Source organism: Somniosus microcephalus, chromosome 24 (assembly GCF_052327205.1).
Source record: "Somniosus microcephalus isolate GS21.2 chromosome 24, FLI_Smic_1.0, whole genome shotgun sequence".
NCBI classification, from domain to species: Eukaryota; Metazoa; Chordata; class Chondrichthyes; order Squaliformes; family Somniosidae; genus Somniosus; species Somniosus microcephalus.
Genome location: NC_141010.1, coordinates 56,060,716 through 56,079,462, shown reverse-complemented (window position 1 = coordinate 56,079,462; position 18,747 = coordinate 56,060,716). Strand labels below are relative to the sequence as shown.

The following is an 18,747-nucleotide window of genomic DNA, read 5'->3' as shown; positions in this document are numbered from 1 at the left end:
CCCCTGTTCTATCGGGGATTTGGCCTGGAGGGTGTTGCACAGAGCAGTTCCGTGCAATAGATTTTTAAGTAGGTTTACGGACTCCCAGACCTCCTGTTTGTTTTGCGGTCTGGAGGAGTCCGTCTTTCACGTTTACACGGGGTGTGAGAGGTTGCAGCCCCTCTTCCATTTTTTGAAGGGGCTGCTCCTCAAATTTTGGTTGCACTTCAGTCCCACGCTCCTGATCTACGGTCACCCCGTGCGGAGGGGAGCGGGCAGGTCGGAGGACCTCCTCGTGGGCCTGCTCCTGGGCCTGGCCAAGAAAGCCATTAATTGGTCCAGGCAGCGGGCGGTCGAGGGGGTCGTCCAGCCGGATTGCCTCCCTCTCTTCCGCGGCCATGTTCGCGGCCGGGTGGCCCTGGAGATGGAGCACGCGGTGTCCGCCGGCGAGCTCGAGCTCTTTCGAGACCGGTGGGCGCCGCGGGGACTGGAGTGCGTAGTTGGTTTAAACCACCAGATTTTAATTTAAGGGGTTAAGTTTTGTTTCGGGGTTTATTGGATTGGGTGTATTTGTTTAATGTTTTTGTTTTATTGGTTTAAAAAAAAGAGGAGCAATGTGGTCCTAAATGATTGGTACAGACACACAGAAAACAACTTAAAGAGATAAATACATAAAAAGGTATCTTAGAGAATATAGAAGAAAGCTCGGAGGGAGTGGAAGTATAAGTAATGTTTTACAACTGTTCATAAATTTATGATCTATATTCTATTAATATTACAGGACTATAGCAACTCCTAATATCCCCGTACCATTTTTAATATTGAGTATTGAAATTTACAGTGTGTGAGATGAAATGTTAAACAATTGAAAGGGTTAAGGACGTCTTGACAGGAGGATATAAGTCAGCTTTTGTTGCCACCTCCTGCTCCATTACTATGTGCAGCCATTTGAGTCTTGTTACTGCCTCAACAGCAACAACTTTTAATTGTACAGCGCCTTTAATGTAGGAAAACATCCCAAGGGGCTTCACAGAGGTGTGAGGAAAAACATACATCGCGCCAAGGAAGGAGATATTAGGAGGAGGTTTGGTCAAAGTGCTGGGTTTAAGGAGGGCTTCAAAGGAGGAGAAGGTGACAGAGGGTTTAGGGAGGGATGCTTGAAGGACTTAGATGGCTGAAGGTATGGCTGCCATCGGTGTGGCAAAGAGGGGGGGGCGAAGTACTAGATGCCAGAGTAAGAGGAACAGAGAGTTTGAGGTTGGGGGGCGGTGGGATAGTAGAAATGGAGGGGTTGCAGTGATAGGAAGGGGCGAGGCCATGAAGGCATTTAAATATGAGGATGAGAATATTAAAGTTCAGGTGTTGGGGGCCTGGCAGGCAATCCAGGTCACCGAGGACAGGAGTGATGGGCGAGCAGGACTTGGTGTAGGGGATGAGCAGCAGAGTTTTGGATCAGCTGGGTTTATGGAGGCCAGAGGGTGGGAGGCCAACCAGGAGAATATTGGTGTAATCAAGTGTGGAGGTGAGTTTCAACATGGAGTAGAGATGGATGGGAAACACTGAGCTACGGTAGTGTAGTGGTTATGTTTCTGGACTAATAATCCACAGAACGTGATTTCAAATCCCACCACGGCAGTTTGGGCATTTGAACTCAGTGTAAAAACCTGGAAATGAAAGTGACCATGAAGCTGTCGGATTGCTGTAAATAATCAATTCATGCCCTTTAGGGAAGGAAACCTGCCATCCTTACCCCATCTGGCCTATATGTGACTCCAGTCCCATACCGATGTGTTTGCCTCTTAACTGGCTTCTGAATTGGACTAGCAAGCCTCTCGGCTGCAAAGGACTGGAGTGGTTGAAGAAGAAGGCCCACCACCACTGCCACCTTTGCAGGGCTACTAGGATGGGCAATAAATGCTTGCTTTGGTCAATCATTCTCAATCAGTTTGTCTGCCCACTGTCCAATTCTGTCTATATCACCCACAGTTCTTCACGTGTTGCTTTCCTGTCAAGAGAAGAGTTAATCACCTGACTGTCATGCGTGGCTCAGTGGGGAGCACACTCACCTCTGAGTCAGAAGGTCATGGGTTCAAGTCCCACTCCAGAGACTTGTGCACAAAAATCTAGGCTGACACGCCAGTGCAGTGCTGATGGAGTGCTGCACTGTCGAAGGTGCTGTCTTTCGGATGAGACGTTAAGACACGGCCCCATCTACCCTCTTAGGTGAACGTAATCAAAGAGGAGCAGGGGAGTTCTCCCCAGTGTCCTGGCCAATATTTATCCGTCAAACAACATCACTAAAACAGATTATCTGGTCATTGTCACATTGCTCTTTGTGGGAGCTAGCTGTGCGCAAATTGGCTGCCGTGTTTCCTACATTACAACAGTGACTACGTTTCAAAAATACTTTATTGGCTGTAAAGCGCTTTGGGACGTCCTGAGGTAGTGAAAGGCGCTGTAGCAATGCAAATCTTTCTTTTCTTATTTTTCTATACTTATAAAGTCCAAAATGCTATTGAACTTTTCTTTAATTCTGTTTGTGATTATTTTAAATTTTGTTCTCTCTCATTACCATCTCACTGATTAATGGAAACAATGGGGTAGAAATTGGACAAGATTTAATATGGACAGAAGAGTGTCCCTTTAATAGGTGCAGTGTCCCTTTAAAGGCTCAGTATCCCTTTACCATGTAACGATGTCTCTTCCTTTTTCTCCCTCTTTTCTTCTCCCCGCCCCTCTGAAGGCACTGAGTCTTGCAAGCCCTAAGTGACCTTATCTAAGCTGTCATTCTCACCTGATAGCGAATGCCAAGAGGCTGACCTCATGGCCGATCCCGATTCCGTTCTCACTTCACATCCACACACGCGTACTTTCCAGCTTTGGTCGCTGGGTGTGATCAGCAGCAGAAGCCCGTTCTCCTGGGGAGCTGTGGCCAATTGGAAATTTGGTCCCTCAGGCTGCGATCGGCTAATTCAGCATAGGCCGGGGATCAAACCTGGGACTTGCCTCAGGTTTGGCTTAGATACTCACTGGGTTATCCCTTTCCCCACTAGGCTACAGGAAGCTGCTGTGTATTTTTAACACATTACCATATCCCCCCCTTCAGCTACAATGTCTGTAGAACATTCCACAATATGCCGATAACATGCCCCTACCGTGCAGTATCCCGATAACAAGCCCCTTTAACCGTGCAGTTTCCCGATAACACGTCCCTTTAACCGTGCAGTATCCCGTTAACATGTCCCTTTAACCGTGCAGTATCCCGATAACATGCCCCTTTAACCGTGCAGTATCCCGATAACATGCCCCTACCGTGCAGTATCCTGATAACATGTCCCTTTAACCGTGCAGTATCCCGTTAACATGCCCCTTTAACCGTGCAGTATCCCGATAACATGCCCCTTTAACCGTGCAGTATCCCGATAACATGCCCCTACCGTGCAGTATCCTGATAACATGTCCCTTTAACCGTGCAGTATCCCGTTAACATGCCCCTTTAACCGTGCAGTATCCCGATAACATGCCCCTTTAACCGTGCAGTATCCCGTTAACATGCCCCTTTAACCGTGCAGTATCCTGATAACATGTTCCTTTAACCGTGCAGTATCCTGATAACATGTCCCTTTAACCGTGCAGTATCCTGATAACATGCCCCTTTAACCGTGCAGTATCCCGATAACATGTCCCTTTAACCGTGCAGTATCCCGATAACATGCCCCTTTAACCGTGCAGTATCCTGATAACATGCCCCTTTAACCGTGCAGTATCCCGATAACATGCCCCTACCGTGCAGTTTCCCGATAACATGCCCCTTTAACCGTGCAGTATCCCGATAACATGCCCCTTTAACCGTGCAGTATCCCGTTAACATGCCCCTTTAACCGTGCAGTATCCTGATAACATGTCCCTTTAACCGTGCAGTATCCTGATAACATGTTCCTTTAACCGTGCAGTATCCTGATAACATGCCCCTTTAACCGTGCAGTATCCCGATAACATGTCCCTTTAACCGTGCAGTATCCCGATAACATGCCCCTTTAACCGTGCAGTATCCCGATAACATGCCCCTACCGTGCAGTTTCCCGATAACATGCCCCTTTAACCGTGCAGTATCCCATTAACATGCCCCTTTAACCGTGCAGTATCCCGTTAACATGCCCCTTTAACCGTGCAGTATCCCGTTAACATGCCCCTACCGTGCAGTTTCCCGATAACATGCCCCTTTAACCGTGCAGTTTCCCGATAACATGCCCCTTTAACCGTGCAGTTTCCCGATAACATGTCCCTTTAACCGTGCAGTATCCTGTTAACATGTTCCTTTAACCCTGCAACATCCTGTTAAAATGGCCCTTTAAGATGTCCTTTTAACATGCTGCAATATATTAAAATAAGTCAGGATCTAATTCCAAAGTCCAATGTAGACCTCTCTGTTCATGTTGATTCCAGGATCGCTGTCACTCTCTGGACAGAGCCTGCTTTATCTCTCAAGCACCTCACACAGCCCCGAGCCATGGGTATCAATCATTCAGATTTATTTGATTTAATACAGATAGAAAAGACACAGTGTTGCTGACTTTATACAAGTATGACAGTCTGATGTACAGTCCTCCTGTAGACACAGAACACTGTCAAGACACTGCGAGAAGCCAGCGGCGTCAGTCATTCGCAGTCAGGATCACGCATCCTGGTTTTAAAATGTGATCTGTTCTTGGGTACTTCACTGCTAAAAACAAAACGCAGCTGGGCTTGTGATCTATCTATCTTTCACTGAGAACTTTGAGAAATGTAATACAGCACCAGAACACAATGAAATCATAACACAACACTGCATCACAATACAATACAGAATCAGAACCATGTGGCAGAACCACTGAATGACTCTAGCTAACTGTATATAATTCTCTTTAACGATCATCTAACACCAGCCTAAACCTGTACCATTGTGTTAGGCATTACTGTGTTTTGTATATAGAGTTTGCATGTACGGGGCGTGGCCCCTTTAAGAGCGCGGGAAAAGGCGGGCAAACGCGATGACGTCACGTTGCAAACCACGGGGCTGCCCAGGCAGTCCTTGTGGCATCTCCGTTGAGTAAAGACCTGTTTAACTGTTCTCTTGTGTCGATCTCTGTTATTCGTGGGAATTTGTTAATTCCTACAACACAACACTGCATCACAATACAATACAGAATCAGAACACAACACTGCATCACAATACAATACAGAATCAGAACACTTTGCATGTAAATACCTAGAACTTACAACACGGAAGCAGGCCTTTTGACCCAACCAGTCCGTGTCAGTATTTACCCTCCACTTGAGAAAATAGTCCTAATCAAATTAACTCACTCTGTTCCCATATCTTTTGAACTCCTCTTCCTTCATCCACCTCTCCGATCTAATCTTGAATGTTGACACAGTTTCTGCTTCGCCCACTAACCCTGGGAGTGAATTCCCAGCCTCACAACTCTCCGTGTGAAGAAGTTTCTCCTGCCCTCTGTTCTCAGTCTCTTACATTGAATCTTTTATCTCTGGCCCCTGATTCTAGACCCCTCAACTACTGGAGACAGCCTGCTTCTATGTACCCTCTCCCATCATTTCACAATTTAAAACAATTCTATTAAATCACCCAAAATCTGCATTATTCTAACAAAAAAAAGCTCCAATTTTTAAAGCCTTTCTTCACCTTTGTATTTCCTTTTGCCAGGCAGCCTCCCAGTGAATCTACATATTATGATTCACAGAAATAATAACACAAAATTGAAAATCATGGCAGGAACACCAGACACACTGCACCTGCTGAGCAATGGGTGTACCTGCAGCACCCAGCTGTATGATTGATACATGCATAACTCATGGGTGTCCAATGCCTAGAGACAATGCTATGACATGGGTAGCGCAAGGTACGATGCAGTGTTGGAGAGGGGCTGGATACGATGCAGTGTTGGACAGGGGCTGGTAAGGATGCAATGCTGGACAGGGGCTGGATATGATGCAGTGTTGGACAGGGGCTGGATACGATGCTCGGTGTTGGAGAGGGGCTGGATACGATGCTCAGTGTTGGAGAGGGGCTGGATACGATGCTCGGTGTTGGAGAGGGGCTGGATACGATGCTCGGTGTTGGAGAGGGGCTGGATACGATGCTCGGTATTGGATAGGGGCTGGATACAATGCTGTGTTGGAGAGGGGCTGGATACGATGCTTGGCGTTGGGCAGGGGCTGGATACGATGCTCAGTGTTGGAGAGGGGCTGGATACGATACAATGTTGGACAGGGGCTGGATACGATGCAGTGTTCGACAGGGACTGGATACGGTGCTCAGTGTTGGACAGGGGCTGGATACGATGCAGCGTTGGAGAGGGGCTGGATACGATGCTCAGTGCTGGAGAGGGGCTGGATATGATGCAGTGCTGGATACGATGCTCAGTGCTGGAGAGGGGCTGGATACGATGCAGTGTTGGACGGGGCTGGATACGATGCTCGGTGTTGGGCAGGGGCTGGATACAATGCTCGGTGTTGGAGAGGGGCTGGATAAGATGCTCAGTGTTGGAGAGGGGCTGGATAAGATGCTCAGTGTTGGAGAGGGGCTGGATACGATGCAGTGTTGGACAGGGGCTGGATACGATACTCAGTGTTGGATACGATGCTCAGTGTTGGACAGGGGCTGGATAAGATGCTCAGTGGTGGACAGGGGCTGGATACGATGCTCAGTGTTGGAGTGGGGCTGGATACGAGGCACAGTGTCGGGCAGGGGCTGGATACGATGCAGTTTTGGAGAGAGGCTGGATATGATGCATAGTGTCGGGCAGGGGCTGGATACGATGCTCAGTGTTGGAGTGGGGCTGGATACGAGGCGCAGGGGCTGGATACGATGCAGTTTTGGAGAGAGGCTGGATACGATGCTCGGTGTTGGAGAGAGGCTGGATACGATGCAGTGTTGGACGGGGCTGGATACGATGCAGTTTTGGAGAGAGGCTGGATACGATGCTCGGTGTTGGAGAGAGGCTGGATACGATGCAGTGTTGGACGGGGCTGGATATGATGCATAGTGTCGGGCAGGGGCTGGATACAATGCAGTTTTGGAGAGGGGCTGGATACGATGCTCGGTGTTGGAGAGAGGCTGGATACGATGCTCTGTGTTGGAGAGGGGCTGGATACGATGCTCTGTGTTGGAGAGGGGCTGGATACGATGCTCTGTGTTGGAGAGGGGCTGGATAAGATGCTCGGTGTTGGAGAGGGGCTGGATGCGAGGCACAGTGTCGGGCAGGGGCTGGATACGATGCAGTTTTGGAGAGGGGCTGGATACGATGCTCGGTGTTGGAGAGAGGCTGGGTTTAATGCTTGCTGTTACGCAGTGGAGGGTTGCAATGCTTACAGTTGGGTAAGGGTGGCTTACGATTCTCACTTTTGGTCCATGGGCTGGTTATGATACTCGTGGTTGGGCAGTGCCTGGGTATGTTTGCTATGCCTTTACCCTATGTACAGGGGCACCACCATATTTTTTAAGCAACATATCAATGTGTAACATAAATATTGCAACTGTTCACTCGGCCAATCGCTTTTAGAAACATACAAACATAGAAGATAGGAGCAGGAGTAGGCCATTCGGCCCTTCGAGCCTGCTCCGCCATTCAACGAGATCATGGCTGATCATCCAAACCCTAGCACCCGGTCCCTACACCGACAGCCATCCCACCCAAGCCCTATCCCCGTAACCCCACATATTTAATCCCCCCTAACACTAAGGGCCAATTTTTATCATGGCCAATCAACCTAACCCGCACATCTTTGGACTGTGGGAGGAAACCGGAGCACCCGGAGGAAACCCACGCAAACACGGGGAGAATGTGCAAACTCCACACAGACAGTCACCCGAGGCCGGATTTGAACCCGGGTCCCTGGCGCTGTGAGGCAACAGTGCTAACCACTATGCCACCGTGCTTTGAACCTCAATTACTATCCAAACCCCACATTGATTGGCACCATCCATATTGCAGGTGCTGGCTGTGATTGGCTGTATCCTGTATCAGGTTCAGAAACTGCTTGCCTCTTTTGACGGTTTCACCAGGACCAGTGGGCTGTACCGCTTGAATTGAACAGGAGTCACAGTCTGATGCAAAGAGATATCTGTGCCTGGAACCTATCTCTTTTACAGTGCTTGGGGTAAACTCAGAGTGACAGCAGCTAAATAAAAGCAGATACATTTACACACAGGAGGCCATTCAGCCCACCATGTCTGTGCTGGCCCTTTGCGAGAGCAATCCGAAACTAATCCCATTGTTGTTAATAATGCAACAGTCTCTGACTCAGCCACTCCCTGTGGTAAGACACTTTGCTCCAACTACTCGCTGTGTAAAGAAATTCCTCCTAACCTCTCTCCTCACTCTCAGTGACAATTTTAAATTGATAACACCTCATCATTGACTCCCCAACCAGAGTAAATAGTGTTTCCCGATTCACTCTGCCTCCAGAATTAAAAATAAATGCTATTTAATCTCCTTGGAACCTCCTGTGCACCAATAGAAATAGTCCCAGTGTCTCTAATCTCTCCTCACTGCGATAGTTTCCGATCCCTGGCATCATCCTGGTGAATCTAGGCTGTACACTCTCCACCGGTTTAATGTACTTTCTACGATGGGGCGTTCGAAAGTGCACATACTTGTCTCACTGTGACCTAACAAATGCTTTGTATAAATTCATCATTACTTCTTTACTCTTGTACACTTTGCTCCTATTTACAAAGCTCAATGTGCAGTTAGCCTTTTCTTAATGGTTTTCGGTACCTGCATGTGCAGATATGTGAATCCTTAGGTTTCTGTATTTATCCTCACCCTTCAGTGTCTTTCCATTGAGTGTATTGCCCATTCCTCCCAAAATGTATTACTTCACACTGCTCCACATTAAACTGCATCTGCCACCTGTCTACCCATTCCACTCACCTGGCTCTGTCCTCCTGACATCTTTCAGTCTGATAGAATCATAGAATGTGCATCGTTCAACAAAGAGCTATCCAGCCTAATCCCACTTCCCAGCTCTTGGTCCATAGCCCTGCAGGTTAGAGCATCCCAAGTACACATCCAAGTACTTTTTAAATGTGGTTAGGGTTCCTGGCTCTACCACCCTTTCAGGCAGTGAGTTCCAGACCCTCACAACCCTCTGGGTGAAGAAATTTCCCCTCAAATCCCATCTAAACCTTCCACCAATTACATTAAATCTGTGCCCCCTGGTTTTTGACCCTTCTGCTAAGGGAAATAGGTCCTTTCTATCCACTTTATCTATGCCCCTCATAATTTTATACACCTCAATAAAGGTCTCCCCTCAGCCTCCTCTGTTCCAAGGAAAACAGACCCAGCCTATCCAGTCTTTCCTCATAGCTAAGATTCTCTACTTCCGGCAACATCCTTGTAAATCTCCTCTGTACCCTCGCTAGTGCAATCACATCCTTCCTGTAATGTGGTGACCAGAACTGCACGCAGTACTCTAGTGTCTTATACAGTTGAAGCATAACCCCCCTACTCTTGCATTCTATGCCACGGCTAATAAAGGCAAGCATTCCATATGCCTTCTTAACCACCTTATCTACCTGGCCTGCTACCTTCAGGGATCTGTGGACATGCACTCCAAGGTCCCTTTGTTCCCCTACACTACTCAGTGTCCTACCATTTAATGTGTATTCCCTTTCCTTGTTAGCCCTCCCCAAATGCATTACCTCACATTTCTCCGGATTGATCCCATTTGCCACTGTTCTGCCCACCTGACCAATTTATTGATATCTTCCTGCAGTCTACAGCTTCCTTCTTCAGTATCAACCACACAGCCGATTTTAGTATCATCTGCAAACTTCTTAATCATACCCCCTATATTCAAGTCTAGATCGTTGATATATACCACAAAAAGCAAGGGACCTAGTACTGAGCCCTGCGGAACCCCACTGGAAATAGCCTTCCAGTCACAAAAACACCCATCAACCATTACCCTCTGCTTCCTGTCTCCGAGCTAGTTTGGAATCCAACTTGACACTTTGCCCTGGATCCCATGGGCTTTTAACTTTGTGACCAGTCTGCCATGTGGAACCTTATCAAAAGCCTTGCTAAAGTCCATATACACTACATCAAATGCACTACCCTCATCTACCCTCCTTGTTACCTCCTCAAATAATTCAATCAAATTGTGCTGACTATCCTTGATTAATCCGTGTCATTCTAATGAAGATTTATCCTGTCCTTCAGAATTCTTTCCAATAATTTTCCCACCACCAAGGTTAGGCTGACTGGCCTGTTGTTTGTCAACCCTTTGCTTTTGCATCATCAGCAAAGAATGTGCTCTCAAGTCTAAATCATCGATATATACTGAGAGCAAGTGGACCCAGCACTGACCCCTGTGGTCCAGCATAGGAACACAGGAATAGAGGAACATAGGAACAGGAGTCGGCCATTCAGCCCCTTGAACCTGTTCCGCCATTCAATGAGATCATGGCTGATCTGCGACCTAACTCCATATACCTGCCTTTGGCCCATTTCCATTAATACCTTTGGTTAACAAAGCTATCAATCTCCGATTTAAAATTAACAATTGATCTAGCATCTATTGCCGTTTGTGGAAGAGAGTTCCAAACTTCTAACACCCTTTGTGTGTTGAAGTGTTTCCTAATTTCACTCCAAAAAAGTCTGGCTCTAATTTTTAGACTCTGCCCCCGAGTCCTCGACTCCCCAACCAGCGGGAATAGTTTCTCTCTACCTAGCCTATCTCTTCCCCTTAATATCTTGATAACTTCGATCAGATCACCCCTTAACCTTCTAAATTCTAGGGAATACAACTCTAATTTGTGTAATCTCTCCTCGTAACGTAACTCTTGAAGTCCGTGTATCATTCTGGTAAACCTGCGCTGCCCTCCCTCCACGGTCAATCTATCCTTCCTAAGGTGTGGTGCCCAGAACTGCTCACAGTGCTCCAGGTGTGGTCTAACCAGGGTTTTGTACAGCTGCAGCATAACTTCTACCCACTTGTACTCTAGTCCTCTAGATATAAAGGCCAGCATCCCATTAGCCTTTTTGATTATTTTCTGTGCCTGTTCCTGACATTTGAATGATCGATGTACCTGGACCCCCGAGTCTCTGGACATCCACTGTTTTTAGCTTTTCACCATTTAGAAAGTACCCTGTTCGATCCTTTCCACCCTTCTCTAGTCTGAGCAACACCTATTTACCCTAACTTTTTCGAAAAAGCCTCTAGTGAGACACCTTATCAAATACCTTCTTAAAATCCATGTATACTGCATCTACTGCATTTCCTTTATTTATCCAATCAGTTACTTCTTCTGAAATGTCTATTAAATTTGTCAAGCACTTCTAAATCCTCAGTAATTATATCTCAAATTATGCATTCAGACACTGAGGCCTAGAAATTCACTTGGGCGCGGGCAGCTCGCTCGCGCCCAAAAGTTAGCGCTGGGCGGGGAGGCATTAGCGCACGCCGTATATTCGTCTTCTGCGCCCCAATTCAGAAGCGGGCGCTATACCAGGGTGTGCCCGCCTCCGTTTGGGGCGCTGCAACTGAATATCGGCGCGCTAGTTGCCGCAGCGCCACCCGATGCGGTGCGGCAGGCTGCGGTACTGCAGGCCTCCTCCTTCTCTTAAGCGGGAGGTGCCTGCAACGGCCGGAGCCCCGATCGCGAGTGCCGGCAAAAGAGCCCGGCACAACGGAGAAGTGCCGGGCTCCACGGAAACCAGCCGGCAATGCCGCGGGGGGGGGTGGAGGAGGCCGGGGAAGGAGGTGCGGGCAGGCGGCCGCCGAAAAAGCGGCCGGCCGCACCTTCCGCTTTAAAGCGCCCCACTATGGCAGCAGGACGGCCCCGTTTTCTGTTCGCTGTTTGCGCCCGCTTCGGAGGAGGCGGGCGCAAATAAATATGGGGATCGGTGCGGTTTCGGGGCGTTACGGGCCACCGCGCACACCGATGACGTCATCGGTCCCGGCGCAGCGCTAACGGCTACCGCCGCCAATACCGCTGCACTCAATTTCCGCGCTACCACCCCGCCGGCGCAAAAGACCTCTTTAGGCGCTAAGTGGGCGCAAGGCCCACTGAATTTCTAGGCCTAAGTGAATGTTTAAAAGTCAGAAGGTGAAGGGTTTGGATGTGGTTCGGGGGCAGCTCGACCGAGAGAATTTCCCCAAAAAATGTCCACCAAGGAATTCAGGAGCCAAAGTTCATCAAAAGTACATTTACAACTAAAACTCCCCGAGCTCGGCCCCTCCTCCCTGGGGTCCGTGAGGAGCTCTTACTTTCTAAAGCTTCATGTTCCATATTGGTTGCTGCTCGGAGTTTTATTTGATGCTCGTTGCTGTCCCCTCACACGCCCCGTTGCTGATGGGCATCAAACTGCTGTCCGCTCAGTTCTCCAAAGGATGCAAAAATCGTAATTAGCCTGTGTGAGAGTAACAAACAGAATCGGATGAGTCACTGCCATTACTTCAGCTCATGGGATTCAAACCCATCATTGCAGCAGGAACTGCAGAACTTCACACTCAAGCTTAGCAGGCAGGTATCCAGACAGTGAATTAAAGAGACTTTGCCACCTCCTCGGGGATAGTCACACTCACCCAGTCCCATTACAGGACCTGTTACACTCCCCTGTGCCACCTCCTCGGGGCTAGTCACACTCACCCAGTCCCACTACAGGACCTGTTACACTCCCCTGTGCCACCTCCTCGGGGCTAATCACACTCACCCAGTCCCACTACAGGACTTGTTACACTCCCCAGTGTCACCTCCTCGGGGCTAGTCACACTCACCCAGTCCCACTACAGGACCTGTTACACTCCCCTGTGCCACCTCCTCAGGGCTAATCACACTCACCCAGTCCCACTACAGGACTTGTTACACTCCCCTGTGCCACCTCCTCGGGGCTAGTCACACTCACCCAGTCCCACTACAGGACTTGTTACACTCCCCTGTGCTACCTCCTCGGGGCTAGTCACACTCACCCAGTCCCACTACAGGACTTGTTACACTCCCCTGTGCCACCTCTTCGGGGCTAGTCACACTCACCCAGTCCCACCACAGGACCTGTTACACTCCCCTGTGCCACCTCCTCGGGGCTAGTCACACTCACCCAGTCCCACTACAGGACTTGTTACACTCCCCAGTGTCACCTCCTCGGGGCTAGTCACACTCACCCAGTCCCACTACAGGACTTGTTACACTCCCCTGTGCTACCTCCTCGGGGCTAGTCACACTCACCCACTCCCACTAGAGGACTTGTTACACTCCCCTGTGCCACCTCCTCGGGGCTAGCCACACTCGCCCTGCGCTATAGGAACAAGAGGGGGCCATTCAACCCCTTGAGCATGTTCCACCATTCACTTCGATCAGGACTAATCTGTACCTCAACTCCATTTACCTGCCTCGAACATTTTAATTGTCCCCCAGCATCCACAGCCTTTTGTTGGGAGAGAGGGTCCAGGAGTTCCATTAGACTTTGTGTGAAAAAGTGCTTCCAGATTTCGCTCCTGAACGGCCTAGCTCTAACTTTAAGATTGAAAGCAGGTGATCCTGAGAGCTTCTGTTCCTCAGCTCCTCTCCTGACAGCTACTCCCCGCCCTTTCAACAACTCAGAACTCTCCGCCCGTACACAACACTCTGTCTCAAGCCCTGAGGAAGAGTTGGCAGAACTCGTCCAATGACAGTAGACGTCTAAAAGCAAAGAGGAGGATTTCACTTCACCAGAAGAGTTAACAGAATTTTAATTCCATCTAAGCTAAAGTTTATTGATGCTTGTCAGTGTTGCCTGTGGGTCAGTGGGTCGCTCACTCGCCTCTAGGACAGAAGGTTGTGGGTTCAAATCCCATTCCAGAGACTTGAGCACAGTCCTAGGTTGACATTCCAGGACAGTACTGAGGGAGTGCTGCACTGTCGGCGGTGCCATCTTTCAGATGAGACATTAAACTAAGGCCCTGTCGCCCTATCAGGTGGACGCAGAAGATCCCAATGGTACTATTCAAAGAAAAGCAGGGGAGTTCTCCCCAGTGTCCAGGCCAATACTTACTTCTCAACCAATGTCACTGAAACAGATTATCTGGTCATTATCACATTGCTGACTGTGGGACCTTCACAGAAACCCCACAATGCAGATCGAGGCCATTTCGGCCCATCGAGCCTGCACCAACACATATCCCACCCGATCCCTGTAACCCCTACACCAACACATATCCCACCCTGTCCCCGTAACCCCATGTATTTAATCCCCCTAACACTAAGGGTCAATTTATCATAGCCAATCAACCTAACCCGCACATCTTTGGACTGTGGGAGGAAACCGGAGCACCCGGAGGAAACCCACGCAAACACGGGGAGAATGTGCAAACTCCACACAGACAGTCACCCGAGGCCGGATTCGAACCCGGGTCCCTGGCACTGTGAGGCAACAGTGCTAACCACTATGCCACCGTGCTGCCCTTGCTGGGCATATTTCCTACAAGAGCACTGAATTGGCTGTAAAATACTTTGGGATGTCCTGAAGTTGTGAAAGGTGCTATAGAAATGCAAGTCCTTCTATCTTTGGCTGTTTTTTCCTCCTAAATAATCCTGCTCTGACCCAGATACATAAAATGACATAATATTAACACTGAGTTTAAAAGAATAAAGGCAATTCTGAACCTGTATAAATCATTGGCCCAGAAATTCGGGTCTCCACGGGTGAGTACGCACGGGGTACTCACCCGTAGGCCCGATGGAAGTGCGGGTTCCTGCATGCACTGCGCATGCGCGGGAAACCGGCACTTCCGTTCCTCTGAACGAAGAGGTTCAGAGGTCGAACGCGTGCGCGGGAGAGGCTGCGTAAGGCCTGCTTTTTACAAGGTAAGTGGTGAATTAATTAAAATTAAAACATTTTTTCCACAGGTTTATTATTTTTAAACACTTTAAAGCAAGGTAAGTTTATTTTTAGCCCTGTTAGAATATAAAATTATTTTTTTCAAAAATTTAAATTATTGTTTAAAATAGTTATTTCATGTAATTTATAGTTTAAAGCTGGAGTACCCGGCGGTGCCGAGGCTTTTTCGAGGGCATGTTGTTGTTGGAAGAGAGAGCGAGCGCGACTGGGGGGAAGAGAGAGAGCGACTGGGGGGAAGAGAGAGAGCGACTGGGGGGAAGAGAGAGAGAGCGACTGGGGGGAAGAGAGAGAGAGCGACCTGGGTGGAAGAGAGAGAGCGACTGGGGGGAAGAGAGAGAGCGACCGGGGGGGAGAGAGAGAGCGACCGGGGGGGAAGAGAGAGAGCGACCGGGGGGAAGAGAGAGAGCGACCGGGGGGAAGAGAGAGAGCGACCGGGGGGAAGAGAGAGAGCGACTGGGGGGAAGAGAGAGAGAGCGACTGGGGGGAAGAGAGAGAGAGCGACTGGGGGGAAGAGAGAGAGAGCGACTGGGGGGAAGAGAGAGAGAGCGACTGGGGGGAAGAGAGAGAGAGCGACTGGGGGGAAGAGAGAGAGCGACTGGGGGGGAAGAGAGAGAGCGACCTGGGTGGAAGAGAGAGAGCGACCTGGGTGGAAGAGAGAGAGCGACCTGGGTGGAAGAGAGAGCGCGACCTGGGTGGAAGAGAGAGAGCGACTGGGGGGGGGAGAGAGAGAGCGACTGGGGGGGGAGAGAGAGAGCGACTGGGGGGGAGAGAGAGAGCAACTGGGGGGGAAGAGAGAGAGCGACTGGGGGGAAGAGAGAGAGCGACTGGGGGGGGGGAAGAGGGGTGGAAGGGGAGGGGGAAGGGGAGGGGGGAAAGAGGGGGGAAGGGGGGTGGAGGGGGGAAGAGGAGGGGGGGAGGGGAGGAGGGGAAAGGGAGGAGGGGAGGAGGGGAAGGGGAGGGAAGGGGAGGGGTGAGGGGGAAGGGACGGGAGGGGCGGAAGTGGGAGAGTCCCTGAGCCCCCTGATCTCCGCCCCCCCATCACCCGTGCCCCGCCCCCCCCGATCTCCTGAGCCCTGCCCCCGATCTCCCGCCCCCCCCCCGCCCGATCTCCCGCCCCCCCCGCACCCCCAACCAAGCACCGAACTCCAGAGTCCCGAGCACCGGCCCCCCGCCCTCCCGAGCTGGCTTCAAGTCCGCCGATTGCGGCTGTGAGAGACGGCCGGCGGGCCAGGTTGCCGGGGTAACTCTTCCCGCTCTCCAAGCCCCGCCCGAGATCCGCACTCCCGAGAGCCCCGCCCCCCCCGCCCGAGACGAGCGGGGAACAGAGAGAGATGGCGTGTCTCAGCTGCTCCTGCTGCGCGCGCACCCTGACCCTCGTGGCCCTCGTGGCTGACGCCGTTGCCCCGGGTAACATGACACCAGCGGGGGGTGAGGAGCTTTGCAGAAGCCGTGGGACAATTACCTAGCTCGGGCCTGGCTGGGCATGAAAGGCCCAGGCTTTGAGGCCTAACAAAAACAGGGAAAGGTAGGAAAAAGAATCTTCAGGTTAGAGAAAATATTTACAAATGAATGAAGTTTTTTTTTAAACAATTTAATAAAAGCAATTTTATTTTGCTGGAAATGTATATTTGAAAAGAAAGACGCAGATAGCAGGAAAAAGAATGGAAGCAAGATGGTGGCTACTCACCTCGGTTCAGAACGATAAGGCCCGCCCACACACGCACCGATTGGTTGACTGTCAGGTCACCAAAGCATAGGATTGGTCAATCGTCTCGTCACTCGACCGTAGGAGGGCCCGGCCGCACGCGCCAGCAACCCGGCGTACGATTGGTCGACCTCGAGGTCACTCTGTCGCTAATGAGCGGATAATGAGATGCTAATGAGCGGAATGTTGAAGGTTTTTCGGATACCGCGGGCGCAATTTTTGTCCGGCCGAAACGCAAATATGCTTACCATCGTTTTGGAACGGTGAGCTTTCTTTCGACGTAACGCATGCGTAGGTACGCTCTGTAACTTTCGAGCGCATAGCCGGACAGACGCACACCCGAGGACAGACAGAAGGACAGACAGATCGATTCGTTTATATATATAGATTTAAAAAATGTGATGTTTTAAAAAAATTTATTTGAAAATTTAGTGCTATTTTGGGGCCGTAGTATTTATAAGTCTTGACAGCACTTCCTGTCAGACTTATGAATGGAGCATTCCCTGCTCTGATTGGCTGCCCATGGCCCACGTGATCCCAGGGGACGCATCGAATTAACTGCACCCCTGGGATATGCAAGCACTGCGCGCCGGCAGCTGGACCAGGCCCCGGATCGGAATTGCACAGGGGCCCACAGCTCAACGGCCGGCGCACTAGGTACGTGCAGGTCAGGGGCTTGCACCCGCGGGAAGCCCCCGACCCGAATTTCTGGGCCATTGTGTTCAGTTTTGGTTACCCTACTTTAGGAAGGATGTCGAGGCCATTGGGAGGGTGCAGAAGGGATTCACTCTGGGCAGATGGGCAGTGGTGTGAGCTAGAAACCCAGGCTATTTTAACTCCTGGGACTCATGCAAATCCCGCCAGCCAATTTACCGCCCATTCCAGGAGTGATGTCAGCAGGAAGTGATGTGAGTCCTGTTGTATCCGTGTGTTAATGGAGACACGGAATGCAGGAGTTGGTTTAACAGGTGTTTACTGAACAAAGGCTGGAGGTGAACTAACAGATACAAGACGCTATACAGGCTTATATACCTGAGTGGTCACTACCGGTACTACAGTACACAGGAGCTCTTAAAAGTACATACACTACAATTCCGAGGCCACGAGCCGACACCCATGTAAGTACCCCCACCACACAGTACTGCCCCCCGATTATCAAAATCCAAGACAAGGCCTTGGACAAAGTGGACCACTTTCCATGCCTCGGGAGCCTACTGTCAACAAGGGCAGACGTCGATGACGAAGTCCAACACCGACTTCAGTGTGCCAGTGCAGCCTTCGGTCACCTGAGGAAGAGAGTGTTTGAAGGCCAGGACCTCAAACCCGGCACTAAGCTCATGGTCTACAGAGCAGCAGTGATACCTGCCCTGCTGAATGCCTCAGAGACATGGACCATGTACAGCAGGCACCTCAAAGCACTGGAGAGGTACCACCAACGCTGCCTCCGCAAGATCCTGCAAATCAATTGGCAGGATAGGCACACCAACGTCAGTGTTCTTGCTCAGGCCAACATCCCCAGCATTGAAGCTTTGACCACGCTTGATCAGCTCCGATGGCCGGGTCACATTGTCTGCATGCCTGATACGAGACTCCCAAAACAAGCGCTCTACTCGGAGCTCCGGCGCGGCAAGAGAGCCCCAGGTGGGCAGAGGAAACGCTTCAAGGACACCTTCAAAGCCTCCTTGAAAAAGTGTAACATCCCCACCGACACCTGGGAATCCCTGGCCCAAGACCGCACAAAGTGGAGGAGAAGCATCCGGGAAGGCGCCGAACACCTCGAGTCTCTTCGCTGGGAGCAAGCGGAAGCCAAGCGCAGGCTGCACAAGGAGCGCACGTCAACCCAAGCACCACACCCACCCGCCCCTTCAAACACAGTCTGCCCCACCTGTGACAGAGACTGCAGGTCCTGCATTGGACTCATCAGTCACCTGAGAACTCATTTTTAATGTGGAAGCAAGTCATCCTCGGTTCCGAGGGACTGCCTAAGAAGAAGAAGAAGAAGTAGCGGGATTGGCTGCGGGGGCTGTCACACGGGCACCTCACGATGGGGATGGGGGTCGGGGTAGAGGCGGGGGGGTTAATCCGCTGTAGAGGAAGCCTAAGCTTTCCTTGTGGGGCCAGGAGAAGCAGGAGTTTTTGACCTGTTTGGGCCTGTTCTGGCCCAGATCCTCTCCTCTG

At 50.4% G+C, this 18,747-nt stretch overlaps 1 long non-coding RNA gene across 1 annotated transcript; it reads right to left on the bottom strand.

Moving 5' to 3' along the window:
* Positions 1-4,494: 4,494 nt before the first annotated feature.
* On the bottom strand, positions 4,495-14,079 carry LOC147101486 (uncharacterized). The gene is made up of 3 exons (XR_015073504.1): positions 14,019-14,079; positions 12,256-12,398; positions 4,495-5,131 (listed from the first exon to the last, which is right to left on the bottom strand). It is a non-coding gene; the product is annotated as an uncharacterized LOC147101486 (long non-coding RNA).
* Between the last annotated feature and the right edge of the window lie 4,668 nt (positions 14,080-18,747).